A 16,815-nucleotide genomic window follows, 5' to 3' on the forward strand; every position below is an offset into this window, starting at 1 on the left:
TGATTTGAGAGAGAGAGAGAGAGAGAAAAATAGATGGATAAATGGATAGAATGATAGATAATGATCAAATTAATGGCAGCCATAAACAGTCAAACTAACAAGCAAGCAAACATTTTAGGCAGTGCTTCCCTAAATGCATACAGAAAGGAAAGCAGTAGAAAATATTTTCTTTTTGTTAATTGTAAATGACAAGGTTCAAAAATGTTTCCTCTCCCTATCTACTCTGTGAAATACTCATGTTTATTTTAATATAATTTCTCCAAGATCTTAAGGTAAAATCAATGCTCTAGGGAAGTTACAGGATCTTTTTTCTGGGGTTCTCTCTCTCTACTTGGCTCAGGATGGTAATACTCCTGGGGAGTATGTGTGGCATGCTCTCTGGAGTGGTGGTCTTACCCTCTCCCCAAGCTTTTCTTAGGCAGAATACATTGCAAGTGATTAGGTTTTTATTTCTAAACTATCAAATTTCAGCCTCATTCCCTTGAGGTGATTCCCATCCTTATTAGTGGAGGTTTGGGTGTCTGCAAATTTTTGAGTGACACATTCACACACTCTCTTTTGCTTTATGCTCACAAATGGCTAATTACAATCATATCGTGTATTTTACTAGTTTAATTCTCAGAGGGTAAACTCTTCCAGGATCTTGTTTTTTTCTTGCATTGCCAATATCAGGAAAATGTTCCCTGATCAAAATGAGATAGAGGAAAAATACCCCAATGCTGCCCCCAAAGACACAACTCTAGAACTTCCTAAAAATGAGAACCTTGCTAGATATGATTCAGCCAGGTTCTCTATGGCTTTTCATTCTTATAATGAACTGGTAAGGGGGAGAATGAAAGGAAAACCATGCTCATAGGATCCTGAGATAAGAGCAACAGTAGTTAGTAAAACCTTTGCCCCAATTGCCCATCAATTTTTCTCTTCAGCATGATATAACCAGGGAAAGTTGTAAGATTAACTGTCACAGATGGTGAATTAAGACAAACTTACAAGAAGAAGATGCCTTATTGCTGTCATCAAATTTAAATTTCTGAAGGGAAAAGGGGAAACATTTTTTCCTCTTGCTCATTTAAGGCTTGAAATTGAAAGTTAGAAGGAACCTAGATCACTAGCTAAGACCATTGCCCCTCCCTCCCATGTTAGCCCAACCAGTACTCTTAGACAGAATACAGGGACACAAACTGCCTCCTGAGAATTAAAAATAGGTAATATTGTTTTCTGAGAATTAAGCTATAACACTGACTTAGTGGAACAATGCAATGTCAGATCAGTGTGGGGAAATGCAATGTCAATGTTTCCTAGGTTAATTAATTGATATAGGCAAAGAGAAAATACTTATCAGAAAGAAATTGAAGAGAGGCCATGCCTAAGTTGGTCTGCAGGAGAGAAACTCCACCTCGAGCTGCCTGTCCCAGAGATGCCTGGGACATCAGCCAGTAGCATCTTGATACACATATTCCCACTTTTATTCCATCCTTCCCGAGTAAATGGCTCATAATCTTTCTCTCCACGTGCATTTGCCTACAGAGAGAGAATGGCTCGAACCTCCAATATCCCTATCATATTTATCTGACAGTGATGTTCTCATTGGAAATTAACAAATTAACAGCAAAGTGGCTGTCAACTCGGATGATTGGCATCTGAAACTTGGGGTGATAACAAATCAGTTGTCTACCTTGTTAGACTAAGGAACACTAGTGTGGGGCCAGTTGGAATCCTATGACACTTATAAATTGTCCTAAAATATATCTGAACTTGTTTCAGATAATGATATGCATTTGTTATTTTTATTGTTTAGACACTTAATTTTAGGGAAGAAATCTTATTGAAAGAGATAGAACACTATGATGATTATGAGCATAGAATTTGCATTCAGATAATATAGCTTTGAACCCTGGATCTCTTACCTTCCTTCACAATATTCAGGGTCCTCTCTGGTTCTCTCTGTGTTCGAGTTGTTTCATCTATAAAGTGAGCATAACAAAAGTATTTATGTGAGAGAGTAGTTGTGAGGCTTAAATGCCCATAAAATACTTTTCACAATGCCTGGTACTTGGTAAAGGCTTAATAAATCTTAGCTGTCATCATCATAATCATTATTATCAAATGTTTTTCCCCCCTCTCCTTTCTAAAGATCAAAGCCATATGTCACTGCCAAGCAGAGTTTAGATCAGCCCAAGAGAATCAGTGTGAATAATTGAGTGGAAAGAACTTTTGGCCAGGCATTGTTCTAGTATAAAGTAAAATAAACAAAAAGAAAAAAAATTGCATATAAATAAAAAGTTCTAACTTGATTTTAGGTAATAATAAATAAAATGCAGATAGAGACTGGAATAGAGGGATGATGGTCCATGTTAAATAGAGTGGCTCTATCAATTTTAGATTGATAGAGCATTATTAGGTGGCGTGAAAGACTCATAGAGAAAGTGACATCAGAGCTGAGACCCAAATGACAGATCTGGAGGGAAAATTAAAGAAGAGGGTATAGCAAGGACAGCCTAGAGGAGGGGAAAAAATGTCATTTCCTAAAACTAGAAAGAGGGCCAGTGAGGATTAAACAATAATAGAGTGGAGGAATAGAGAAGGTGGGGTTGGGAGGGAGGGCTTATAGGTGACTATAGAGAGTAGGATTTCATGCCAAAGGCAAAGGAACTATGGCAGGGTTTGAGGCAGTGTGGAGAATGGGTTGTCATGGGGTAATCCATTGCCCAGAAAGCTGGGAGGCTGCAAGCTAAAGACCTAGGTCAGGAAAGAGAGCTCAGTGGCTCAGGCTGGTGCAGAAACAGTGGGAATGGAGAGAAATGGTTGAATCTGGGATGCATTTAGAGGTAAAGCTGATATGACTTCCTAAAAAATTGGATATTGGGATTAAGGGCTGAAGAAAAATCAAAGGGGGTTGTCTTATTTTTTCACATGAGCAACAACCTGAATTATTGTTTCATTGAGTGAAGGTGTAATAAAGTGGATTAAAAGTGGATAAAATGGAGTTATTTTTAAAAATGTGGAGACTATTAGATATCAATGGCCTTTGTTTAATTTTAGATATTTAGTAACCTTGGCAGGGAATGTTTGTACTTTCTATAAAGTTTTAAAACCTAAGAAGAGCATAGTTTGAAGAGTTCTATCATCCTAGAACTCTATGCTGAGAAATGCTATTCTTGTTCAATCCAGAGCCTGCCTTCCTTCCTTCCTTCCTTCCTTCCTTCCTTCCTTCCTTCCTTCCTTCCTCCTTCCTTCCTTGTAAGTTATAGTTCTATTCTGAGCTTCTCATCAGTCCCAAGATTGTTGCCATAATTAGAAGAGTCTTAGTAGAAAGCCCTAAGCCTATAAATGCCTTTTGGATAAAACAAGAATCTTGATACATAAAAATGTGGGCTCTTAAATAAAGCATAAGAGGAGGAAATAAATGGATAAAGTACCCAGCTGGGAATAGATTTTCCTAAACACCATCTTAAGGGATCCTTTGCCCATATAGATTTATGGGGACTACCACGGAGACAGACCAGGTCCTCTTGTCCAGCAAGTAAAAAGGCCAAGTAAATATATATAATTTAAATAATGAAATTATTTAATTATTTCATTATTTAAATTATATATATTGGGGCCTTGTCCGAATCCATGTTTTCCAGCCCGAGGGATTGGGAGTGGCCAGGGGGAAGCCTTTGGTGATTGCTGAGAAACCAATACCAGAAATCCCAAACAAACCTGTGCACAGTGGCCCATAAAATTCTCATCAGTCTCCCATGATCTCTCTGAATCAGCATTCTGGGCACTGTCAGAGATCCTGTGAATTACACAGGCATCAATTACTCATTTATAACATCTGTCGGAAGGCAGCTTCAGAGGCAGTTACTTTTTTTTTTTTTTTTCCTCCAGCCCCCGGTCTGCAGCAGCTTGCTTTCATATTTTGTTTTTGTTTTTCTGAGCATCCCTGAAGACATCACACCTGTTGTTGACTGGCTCAAAAGTATCTCAGAGTATGTTCCAATTAATCTGAACTGCCTCTCTGTGGGGAAGCTGGAAATCAACTTTTTGCCAGGAATTGTACTAGACAATGGGAATGAAGAGGTGAAAGAGATGGTCTCTTTTCAAGATGCTCACGGAGAACTAGGGGAGTCAGTGGAGACAAAAGTATCTTAGGGATCTGCACAGTGTCCTGATGATAATGGAGGAAGCCTCTAACTCAGTGGATCCTTATGGAAAGAAGAGGTGATAGAATGCTTCCAAGGTGACCCCTGAGAACCTGCACACATTGCTGGTGGGGATGTAAAATGATGCTGCCACTTTGGAAAACAGTCTGATAGCTCTTCAAAAGGTTAAATATAGTTACCGTATGACCCGACAATTCTATTCTTTTTTTTTTAATATATTTTTATTGATTTTGTACAGAGAAGAAGGGAGAGAGCTAGAGAGCTAGAAACATCGATGAGAGAGAGTCATCGATCAGCTGCCTCTTGCACACCCCCTACTGGGGATATGCCCGCAACCAAGGTACATGCCCTTGATGGGAATCGAACCTGGGACCCTTCAGTCCCCAAGCCGACGCTCTATCCATTGAGCCAAACCGGTCTCGGCGACAATTCTATTCTTAAGCTATACACTTAAGAGGAATGAAATATAGGTCTACACAAAAACTTGCACATGAATGTTTATAGCAGTATTATTCAAATAGCTCCAAAGTGGAAGCAACCCAAATGTTCATTAAATGATTAATTAATAGGTAAAATGGGATATCATACAATGGAATACTATTTGACATTTAAAAAAAGGAAGTATCGATGCATGCTATAATGCGGATGAATCTTGAAAACATTATGCCTCTGAAAGAAGGCGGCCACAAAGGATCAACTATTGTATGATTCTATTTATAGGAAATGTCCAGAATAGGCAAATCTACATTGACAGAAAGTAGATTATTGTTTGCCTAGGCCTTTGGGAAATTGGAAGATGAAGGGGTTATGGCTAAGGGGTGCAGAATTTTTTTTTGGTTGTGCTCTAAACTTGATTATAATGATGCATGCCCAACTTTATGAACATACTAAAAGTCCTTGAATTACACCCTTAAATGGGCACATTGTATGTTTTATTAATTAAATCTCAATGAAGTTGTTAAAGAAACAGTGACACCTGAGGGCTATTGAGGAAGACATATTTGGGGGGAGAGGACATTCTAAGGAGTTACAATAATGAGCAAATACACCCCATCAACAAGTCCTCTTGACTTTACTTCCAAAATGTCCTCTAGATCATTGTCCTCTCTATGTAGTGCACTGCCACCACCCTCATCCCAAGTATCCCTCATCTCCTATCTGGACTTTTGCAGTAGACTTCTAACTATTTCCATTCTGACCACTTTGCTGGAGAGGGCGATGGCAACATAAGATCAACCTCCTCCTCTGCAAGGGCTGTCAGTGTGGGAACCTCATTTTTCAGAATCCCTACTAACAGGGCTCCAGGTTGGATTTGCCTGGTAAGACATGGTATTCTTGTGGGCCTCAGAAGGTTGAGGGAAAGTGAAGCCACACACCTGCTCCCATGGCTTAGGTAGTTTTCCAGTCATCCTGTGAATTGCCTACTCTGGTGGCATACCAGTTCATTGAGATTCCTGGGGACAATCTCTTGGGCTTCCTGCACCTGCAATTTTCTGAATGCTGTTGGAGCTTAGCTGACCTCATCCCCTAGACATTCCAACAATCCTTTCATGTCTCCTTCCACATATTAAATGCGTTCCTGCTTGAATTACATAGCATGGTTTCTGTTGGCTTTCTTCAGGCCCTTATACTCTATTCTGTATGCAGGAACTAGTGTCACATTTAAAAAAAAAGAAATCGCTCTGAAACCTTTTACTTCCCTGCATACAATTCTCTAACAACGACTCCCCATGAACTTGATCTCAAATCTAGATTCCACATAAGACTCTTAGTGATCTCACTCTGCTTCCTCTTCCTACTCATCCATTTGTTCCCTCCTCTTTGCTGATGCCCCTTTCACACCAGCCCCTTTCCTGCTCCTCCAGGACGTCCACTTCTTCTCACCAGAGAGGCTTTGCACACGCTGTTCCCTCTGCCTGGAACACTCCACCCCAGGTTGCTGAAGGGTTTATTCCTTCTCACCAGGTCTCAGCTCAGTGCTCTCTCAGAGAACCTTTTCTGGACTACCATATACAATCTGCTTGCATTCTCCATCACACTCTAATCTAGGGGTGTCGAACTCAATCAGAGAAGGGGCCAAAATCTAAAATCCAGCCTAAATCGCGGGCCGAATGGTTTACTGAACAGTCATAAACTGACAATGTCATAAACTGACAGCGGAGTGCAGTGATGACAGCGCGGTGCGGGCCACATTGCAAGGCCTGGCGGGCTGGATTTGGCCCGCGGGCCTTGTGTTTGACACATGTGCTCTAATCCAACCCTGACTTTTAATGTCTTTGTAGCTCTTATCACCTACAGAGTTATCTTGTTTAAGTATGTCTTATCTTAATGCAAACTCCATGCAAGCAGGGGCTTTGGTTCACTGTTTTAGGCACCTCACATGGTGGCATGTTTGTTTCTAACTTGGTTTTGACATTCAGTAATTCATTTAGGGCAAGGACTTGATCTTTGTCACCTCTTCATCCCTGGTCACTGCTTGCCTGTGTCTGGCACAGAGTAGGCAATAATTGTTTATGGGATGGTGGTTTGATGGACTGTAGTGACGACGATGACTTAGACCCATCCATCCTTGACTCCTTGTGGGTCTAAGTAAGAGATTTAAGCAAACAGCCCTTTTTCCATCTCCCTAAAACCAGCCAGGATAATGTAGTTTCCTCCAGGACCGTGGGGGAAAGAGAAGATGCTATGGTTTATTGCCATACTTCCAGGGTCAAGGTTTCTCAAGACATTGTTTCTCTCTCTTTATTGGAAAGTTGAGGGTCCAAGTATGGTTGAGTGTTATCCCTGCATCCAATTCTTCCCAGGATTAGACCAGAAGTTGTGTTTGAGAGAGAAGACATCAGTGATTGGGATGGGAGGAGAATGAGAGGGTGGGTTTTGATTAGAAATAAAGAGAAGAAAAAAAAAAAAAAACCTCAAGAAGATGCTTTATTTAAATACTTACGAAATGTTCACTCAATAAACCTTTATTTATTATGCAAACATAGCTTCTTTTGAAAGATTACTTTAGCGTAGAGCCTTTTAGTAAAGCGAACTGAACAGAATTGAAAAATTTTGGGCAAAGGGAAGTCTTAGAAATTAATTGTCCTACTTGCTCCATGTGTGAGTTAAAAAAAAAAAAATTGGGGTGGGGGTGAAGGGTGATACTTGAAAGAATTGGCTCCTTTTGTGATAGGCTGCCCTGGGCTTGTGACTGCGGGCAGATGGACCGCCATCATTTGCATTATGGTGCCTGCTTCTGATCAGCTCTTCTTGGGAAATAATTTTTCCCCTCCTAACTCCACATCTGACTGCACATTTGTCAGAGGGTTGATCAAAGGCTCTTTTTTTCTTTTAATAATTGTGATGCATCCATTCCAAAATATCTCTTCTATAATTAATCGCAGTAAGATCTGGTTACCTGTGGAGAGCTGAGACATTGAAAAAGAACTAGGGAAACCACAGGATGGTACAGCCATCCTAACAACAGTGCTTTCCATCCTCCCTGCCCCTCACCCATCTGCACCTGCTACTCAGAGAGCCTGCCTGCATCTGGACCCCTGCGTCCCTCAGTACTCCTCTTGCTGCTTTATTTAGTTAGGAGAAAAATGTTGGATTGTAGGAAGCAGATGTATCCTTTTTTAGGAAGGAAAGGGGCATTTTGTTTAGGTTTCCCAGGTCATACCAAAAGGATTGTATGTGATTAGATGCAGATTGTTGTTGCTGTCGTCTTCACTATTTGTGTGTTAACACAACCCACTCCCCTCTGCTTCTGTGTCCAGAGGCTGGCTCGAAAGGACCCCTTCTTCTCTCCAGATGTGCTCACAGTGCCTGCTCAGGACCTGGCAGGTGGTCAGTGATACTGAAAGGTTCCTTCTTTGCCTGGAGGAGCAATCTCTCTGTGTTCATTGTGATGTGTTTGTGATAAAGTTCTCTTTGGGAGATGGTGCCAGTAGCACCAGCATTTGAAAGTGGCAAATTTGGGTGGTTTTCTTTGTCATCTCAAAGTCTGCTTCTTCAATGCCAACAGAAATGTCATATGAGTTGTGCGTCATGGATCCATGTATAGAAACCTGATAATTGAATTCTGTTTCTGTAGACAATACTCTGGAAGGACACCTAAAGATTGGTAATAGTAGTTACTGCTGGGGAAATAAATTGGGAAAGTGAGAGTGGAGGTGGGAAGTAGACCACATGGCACTTGGTAGCCATCATGTATTGGAATATTTTTCCATGTGATATAGTGTCCATCCTATATAATGAAGAACTAATATGCTAATTAGACCAGACAGTGGAATGACCTTCTAGATGACCTTCTGGAATGACCAATGGGAGGGTCTGTGAGGCAGTAGGACTGCAAGGGCAGAGGCAGCAGGGGCTGCAAGGGCCGAGTCCCTTGCATGAATTCCATGCACCGGGCCTCTAGTGTGAAAAATAATTAAAATGTAAAAGATAGATCCTAATGTTTATATATAGGTACCCTTATCCACTCTTTCTTTTTCTTCTCCTTTGGACCTATTCCCTCCCTTCTCTGCCTCCCCCTCCTTCCAATCTGGAGTTTAGAATGCTAGACTCAGTGGGTCTACCTAAACCCTTGAGATGTGAGAATGGCTCAGAATGGGTCTCTCAGGAAAACTGGCTTACTTTTGGACAATCCTGCAAAATGAGGGAGAAATCATGGAAGACATCTATTTACTCATATTTGGAAATGTTCCCAACAAGATGGGAAATTTGTTTTTTTAGACCTTAAATGAGTAAACCTATTACCTTTTTCTAGAGAGAGTTTAGCCTTCAAGAACCAAGACCTGTCTAACTCTTGGGGTAAGAATGGGAAATGTTTCCCTCATTCCTTTTAGAAAAATCCATATGAGTAGGAAGAATAACACTACTTTCTCAATGTTTACGCAGTCATTGTCTTTTTGAGATAAAGAAGCTGAGGCCTTAGAGAAGTTAAGTAACTTCTGCAAAGTAGGTCCTCCAGGTTGTACCTGGGAAGGTCAGGGCTTACACCTGGGTAGGCTGACTCTAACCCCATGGGCTGTGCTCCTCAGGAAGTTGCTGTGTGTTTATCTCAGTGGGCGGAAATGGATTACCCGTGGGCCTCTGAGGCAGTTTTGGGTGACAATTCTGACTTTCTTACTTCCTGTGTGACTCTGGATAGATTGCACAGCCTCACTGTCCTGGCCTTTGGCCACACTTGCTTTCTTTCTGCTCAGGCCCTGGGCATTTTGAAAGGCCTTCTCCACCACATTGTCATGGCTGACTTGTCATTATCAAACATGCTTACTTAAATGCCACCTCTTCCCAGGGCACTTCGGTTGAAATGGCAGCCCCTCTCCTAACAAATCACTCTGGAACATTCCCATCATAGTGCTTATTTGTACTTAAAATCAGTCTCTTTAAGTGTGTGTGTGTGTGTGAGGGGGTGTGTTTTAAATTTTTCATGCTAAAATGTCAGTTCCTTGAGGTGCACTGTCTTGTAGTCACCACTAACTTAGCATATAGACCAGTCAGTGCTTGGTCTATAATGGATGCCCAATAAAAATATATGAACTTCCTGGCTTGCTGACCCTGGTTATTTTTATTTACAACATTGGGATGGTGTTAACTTTCAGCAACATTGTTATGAATCGAGGGAACATGTAGACCTACTAGTAATTGGTGCTCAATTACTTCTAGCTGTGCTGCTGACTGCTGGCTGCTTCTCTTTTCACCTCCTAAGGCACATGTGTCAAACACAAGGCCCGCGGGCCAAATCCAGCCCGCCAGGCCTTGCAATGTGGCCCGCACCGCGCTGTCATCACTGCACTCCGCTGTCAGTTTATGACATTGTCAGTTTATGACTGTTCAGTAAACCATTCGGCCCGCAATTTAGGCTAGATTTTAAATTTTGGCCCCTTCTCTGATTGAGTTCGACACCCCTATCCTAAGGGTTTAAAAATATGTTTCAACCAATGCAATGTTGACCTAAAGCCTTGCCTTGCCTGTCCTTAGCGTTGGGGAAAACGAATCATATTTTATAGTTAAGGGCAATGTAACATCACCACAAAGGATACTTGATCCATCAAGTTTATTTAGCCTTATCCATTGTTTTTGTTTTTCCACCTCTCCCTTCCTGGGAAGGGGCTCACATTTACCATGTGGGTTCTAATTGCCCCTGTATTTCTATCTGCCTGGATAGTTGATCTTTAGCTGATGAATAGGCTTGGATGGCAATGGGCTGTTGTCCCGCTTTGGTTCCGATCAAAGGAGTCGGTGCTCTCTAAATAACAACAGCTTTGTAAGAATTCTCTTTCCACAAAGTTTGCTCTGTTGAGGGACTCCAGGCACCCCATCCATGCTTTCTTCTTCAGGCAAGGTGGCAGCATTTTCAAAGGCCATAGGATTAGGGCCAGAGTGGATTTGTGCTTTTGTGGCTGGTTCCTATAATATCAGGACACAGCCAATATAAATCAGGACACAGCCAACATAGCACAGAGGTTGGGAAGCCAGGGCTTCCTGGGGTCTAAGTTTGGCCTTTTTATGATGAATTATAATAATAAAGGGATTGAAAAAGGGTCTTTGAAAAAAATTTAGCAGTGAAAATAGTCACACTCCTTTAGGAGCTCAGCCCTTCCTCCCCCATTCATGCCATAATGAGGAATCTGTGGGCTGGGGTCATTTATATAGTCTCCGGCAGTGCCACAGATGGAACCCAGAAACTGCCCATAATAATGATGATGATGGTGAATGCTAACATTCATGAGACCTACCAGTACCCTGGGCCATTAATCACTTTCCATCCAGATGCATTTAATCTTCCAGGAATAATAAGCTAAAGAAGCAGGTCCAAGACATCTTTGGTGAGGATGCATGCAGATGGAAGATACTGAATCCTGGTTTTATAATCCAGAAAGGTGTGTGTGGGGGTAGCATTTATCTAGTACTTACACAGGGTCAGCCCTTTCATGTAAGCTATTCCTTTCAGCAATCTTGCTACTTTAAGGTGCCTCTTGCCTACATGTTTTAGGTGAAAACTGAAGAATATTTAGTAGCATGTCCAAGGTTTTTATATGGCAGAACCAGAATTTAAACCAAATTTGTCTGACTTCAAACTCTGTTCCTGGGTAGCTATGGTCTGAAACTACCTGGCCTGTAGACAGTAGGATTGGAGTGTCTTCTTTCCTACTGGGTGCTAGAATGGGGGGGGGGTCTTTATCATATCTTGAGAAAAATAATTTTCTGAGACTTGCATGGGGGAAAGGGTGATGAGTGATTTTTATTTGCATGGAATTGCATCCCTGGGTTTCCAAAGTCCCATTTCCCTTAGTCTACATATAGAAGAAGTATAGCTGGGGTTTCAGTAGAGCTGGAAGCACAAAGCCAGTGTCCAGATTTCTGTTCCATGTTTCAGCCAGGTCCAATTCAGCATCAGGCTAGCTGCAGACCATTAGTCCACTGTGTGTGTTGGCGAGCCAGTAGAGCACCTCTTGAGCAATAAGGATCCCAAGAGCAAACAAGAGCACAAGAACAAGAGAGTGCATTTCTTTGTTTAGGGGATTAAATATTCCAAATCTTCATGCCCTTGCAGTGCGGCCCTGTCCATTCTGGTCAATGACCTGTTTCCAGGTGTGACTGATGTACAGGTACCTCTTCAACATCATCCCAACTTCACTGGGCATGCATCCATCCATCCTCCTTATCCCTAGCAATCTGCAGGGAATAGACCCTTGGCTCCCCGGGGAGTGTAACAGCTTTAGTTTCCTGGTGAAGCTGCCCAAAGGACATGTCTCTAATACTTGGCCTTCCCTTTGCCCATTTCCTGTTATTAATAACTATGTTAATTACAATGGTACCAGGATGAGAAGTCCACCTGCTAGGAGAATTATTCCTTAAAGTCTTGGAATTTTCTCCTATAACTAATACATCCTCAAACCAATCTCCATACAGCCAAGTCTGAGTAGAACTAGACAACTTTTGCAAAGTACCATGAAAGCCAGAAAGATTGAACTATACAAAGCGTTCACTTTGTCATTATTTCAGTTCCTAAACTTGTCATCTTTACAGTCTTTAGAATTAATGAGAGGCAAATCCTCCCTGGCACTGACAGAGAGACACACTGCACATTATATAAACTGCTCAGTGCAGCCCCAGCCGATTGCTAGAGAGGCTCAAATTCATACTTTTCACCATTGTAACCCACAATTGCAACCCAACATCCATTCAAGTTAAAGCACTGTAACTCTTTTTTGAGGAGTAGAGAAAAAAAAAAAAACACTTGCTGCTTTTTTACTGGTTGATTTATTGTTACATGACAATATTGGGTATATTAAATTTTAATATTGGCGCTGTCTTTTTCGCCATAAGTCTTGTGCTGAGGAGCTCAGAAATTATTTCACTTTAAAAGGGACATTTATTGCACTATATAGGCAGGTAGGTAATTCCTTCCTCTGAGAAACTCATGGATTATTTCTCTTCGGCGGCATGGGAACTTTTGATTTGCACTTCTCTTGTTGTGTCTTTTGGGTGCAGGGAAGGGTGATTTACTGTCTCCATTGGCATAAGTAATGTTCTGTTTGTTTCTGTATTATTTTCTAACACCCACTACGGAGAGTGCCTCACAGCTTACTAGGCAGAGAATTCAGCCTTTTACTGTAAATGTTAGGGATAGAGAATAAATAAAGCCTTGGATTTCAGCCTAATGTTCAAATGGGTCCCCAGTCACGTTGGAAAGGGAAAATCCAGTTATGGTGGGCTAAGGTACAAAGAATCTGCCATTTATTATTCATTTCTTGGAACCATTCAAGCTCTTTAGGGAGCATGGCATAATTCCGATCCTTATAATGAGATAATTCTCAGGATAATTTATGCTTTTACTAAAGATGAGACATCTCTTCTGCTGTGGCTACTTCTCACCCGCCCATTTCCCCCCCATCCTTTTCTGCTCTGACCTTCTACCACCAGTTTTTAAAAATATATGCCACTTTATGGAAATACCATGTGTGTATTCTGACATATCACTTTCTGGCCATTTATACAAAAACAGCTAGGACAAAAACCATTTGTTACAGATACACTGCTCATTTTGTTTTTCTTCCTTAATTATAAGAGCTGATTTTATTTGGAGTGGCAGTATGCTTGCTTGAGATATAAATTTCCCAGCCTCCATTATAATTTGTCTAGAGGTCGATGCACAGAATTCTTGCATGGGTAGGGTCCCTAGGCCTGGCCAGTGATCAGGGCCGATCTGTGGGGCAACCTGTGGGGGGATGTGATGGGGAGGAGGGTGTGGGCTGCTGGCACTCACCTTGACTGACCTGGCGCCACCTAGCCACTAGCCCTGCCCCCTGCCACTGCTGCTGGTTGCCTCCCACATGGGGAGACAACTAGGCCCCTCCCCCACAGGCACCTGCCTTGGCTGGCCTGGAGCAACACCTGTGTTGAGCGTCTGGCCCCTGTTGTTAGTGAATGTCATAGTGACCTGTTGTTCCACCAGTTCGGTAGTTTGGTTGATTTGCATATTGAGCTTTTATTATATAGGATGTAGCCATTCTGGTTAATAACATGGAAATAGTAGTTCCTGGGTAGCTCCTTTGGGAATTAAAATTATGAAGCATAGTTTTAGTGTGGACCCGTTTTTGTCTTTCCCTTCTAAATCCTATGTCCTGTTGAATTGTGGACAGATGGCCTGCTCTCTAGTAGCCATGTTGATAAAGGAGGCAACCTCCAGTTCTTGTAGTGAGGTTGGTGGGTGGGATGATATTATAAAAGAATCCTGGGTGTTTGATGACTTTGTTGAGCCACTATGCCAAACATGTATTGCCAATCTCGGGACTTTTATAAATGAGAGAATGTATTTCTAATTTAAACAAGTACAGTCATATCCTACTATGAACATCTGAGGAAGCCAGATGCCATATTGTGAGGACACTCAAGTAACCCAACAAGGAGGTCCATGTGATGAGAAAATGAGGTCTCCTGCCAACAGCTAGTATTGACCTGTTAGCTGTGTGAGTGGACCATCTTGCATGTGGATCCTACAAGCCCAGTCAAGCATTCAGATGACTGAGACCTCTGCTGGCAGCTTGCTGATGACCTCATGAGAGATCTCAAGCCAGCTAAGTTGCTCCTGAATTCCTGACTCTTAGAAACGGTGTGTGATAATACATATTTATTGTTATTTTAAACTGCCATGGCAATATATAAACAATACAGACTTTAGCATTAGGTATTCATTTTTATGTATATTTTTCATTTTATTTTTTAAATTTACATTTTTATTGTTGACACTATTGCAGATGTCTCCCCTTCCCACCCTTTGCTCCCCCTCCACCAAACCCCTACTCCCCCCTCCCTTGGCCATCACCGCACACTTGTCTATATCCAGGGGCTATGCATATATGTTCTTTAGCTAATTCATTCACCTTCCTTTATCCAGCCCCCCACCCTCCGACTTATGTATATATTTAAAAACTAATGTGTTGGGTGAGTAATGCAAAACCTTGATATTATACATAACTATAAGTGAGAATATCAACAAAGGCATTTAAGTGCCTCGCCACTTTAAGGCATCATAGTTAAATGTGGTTGTAGACTTAATGGCCTTTTAGCCACTCTTATGGATACAGCAGATAATTACTTTTATGAATTTCACATTCTACTAAACAAGCATTTCCTTGACTATATGGAAAGCTAGAATTAGACTGAAGTGCCCATGTTCTCCTCTCCTTCTCCCTCACTATTGTGACCCCCTTCCAGCTCCAGAAAGCTGGAGCGATCCATTGGACTCAAGATGGAAGAGAATGGAAGATCCCCAGAGCATATCCTTCTCCTTCTTAATGTCTCACTGGGAAAATCAGCCTTTGGGAAAAAGAGCATACCTTCCCAATTTCATCTTCACTTGGGGGAGTGAAACTGCCCTCCCAATTAAAAGTGGGATTTTCCTGGTCACTGCTTGAGTTCTGCAATGATGGGCCCCTAGACCTTTTCCTAATTTTCATAAACAATTAAAGTTAAGTTCCAGACACCTAGCTTACCCTTGTAGTGGCCAGCACCTTCCTCAGAGGTCATAAACTCAACCTCAGCCCATGCTGAAACATGTAATCTTGCCTCTATCACACTCCTCACTGACCCCTGCATTGTAAGATGCAGCCAGCAGAGCAGCAGACATGGGGTGTGTATCTTTAGCTTCCTTGAGCCAGAGCACGCTTTAGGGGGGTGGGTGTGAAATTTCAAGACTGGAGGTTTGTTGGCCCTTTGATTATGAGGAACTACCAGTGTTTGCCCTACTGATGTGCCAGGTGCCTAAAGCTGAGCTGCAGGAGAGGAACTGTATGTTTAGTCTTGACCAAACAGGAAAGTCACGCTGACTGCAGGGTGAAGGAGCCACAGCACGTTTCTGGGACAGCCCTGCACTTGTCATAACATCGGGAGTGAAGACTGCTGTATCCACAAGGGCAATTCATTATTCCTCATTTCAAACCTGTCCTTTTAGACCAAGATTCCAATTCTGACCACATTTGGTTGATAATTACCAGAGACTTCGGTAGGGTAATGGCAAATTGTCTAGCTGAATTTACTCATACTCCTGTGATTAATCCATCTTTCTGCCTAAAGCTATCATTATCACTCACATATTGCCTTTTAATGTGGATTTTTGTTGTCATATTTCTTCTCTTTTGCTCCCTCCTCTTTCCTTTTTTGTGCATATACGTGCAGGTTGGAGGTTGAGGCTCCTCAAATCTTACCAGTATTTGGTTAGAATATACCTCCCTTCCTCTTTCCCTCCCTCTGTTTCTCCCTCCCTCTCTCCCCTCCCCCTCCCCCCTCTCTCTCCCTCTCTTCCTCTCTTCCTCCCTCCCTTCCTCCCATCTTTTCTTCCTTCTTATTTTATTCTTTTTAAGGGGTGTTGAATTGTGTAGCATGCAAGCTTCAAGACATAGGAGTCATTTTTGATTTAGTCTTTAACCAGGAACATTTAGAGGCTGTGTAGGTGTCCTTGTTTCCCCACCCTTCAAAGCTACCTAGGGATGTGCATTCATAATAACATTTTCAGACAGACAGACACAATTGGATGATAAAGTGGGAGTTGAAATTGTTTAATCAATCAGAGCTCCTCCTGCTGGAAGGATGGAGTAGTGCACCCGTGGGCTTTGCTACCCTTGAAGTTCAGTAATCTGGTGGCAGATCTGAATGGAAAGGCTTTTTCTTTGTTGGGGGTAGGGTGGGTGGAAGACAAAGAGAAAAACTTTGTTAAGATACTCTCCTGCTCTTGCAAAACAAACAACATTAAAGGGAATCGTTTACACGATATTCAGTTCATTGCCACTAAAGGGTAACTGCTTATTTATTTCCTTTTGCTAACAGGAAGCACATTTCCTGTCTCATCCTATGCCCAAGGTAGCAATCTCCAAGCAGCATGAAGTAAATGGCAGGGAGCAATTCCGATGCAATTTACTCTCAAGCTCAGCTTGTGTATCTGTATCAACTTCGCGAAAGCCACTATCAAGCAAATATATAAGCACACATTTACGTATATAAATAAAGATATGCACATATATTTTCTAATCCCTCTATCTCACCTCACCCTCCAGTCATTGTCAGAGGAAATGAGCCTTAACACACTGATGTGTTTGACTGAGATGAAGGTATTCACTATGTTTGGAAAGCAAATGAGACACGTACTTTGAGTCGTTGGGTTGCTCTG

This window comes from Pipistrellus hanaki (genome assembly GCF_964339955.1).
Source record: "Pipistrellus hanaki genome assembly, chromosome: 1".
Classification (NCBI taxonomy): Eukaryota; Metazoa; Chordata; class Mammalia; order Chiroptera; family Vespertilionidae; genus Pipistrellus; species Pipistrellus hanaki.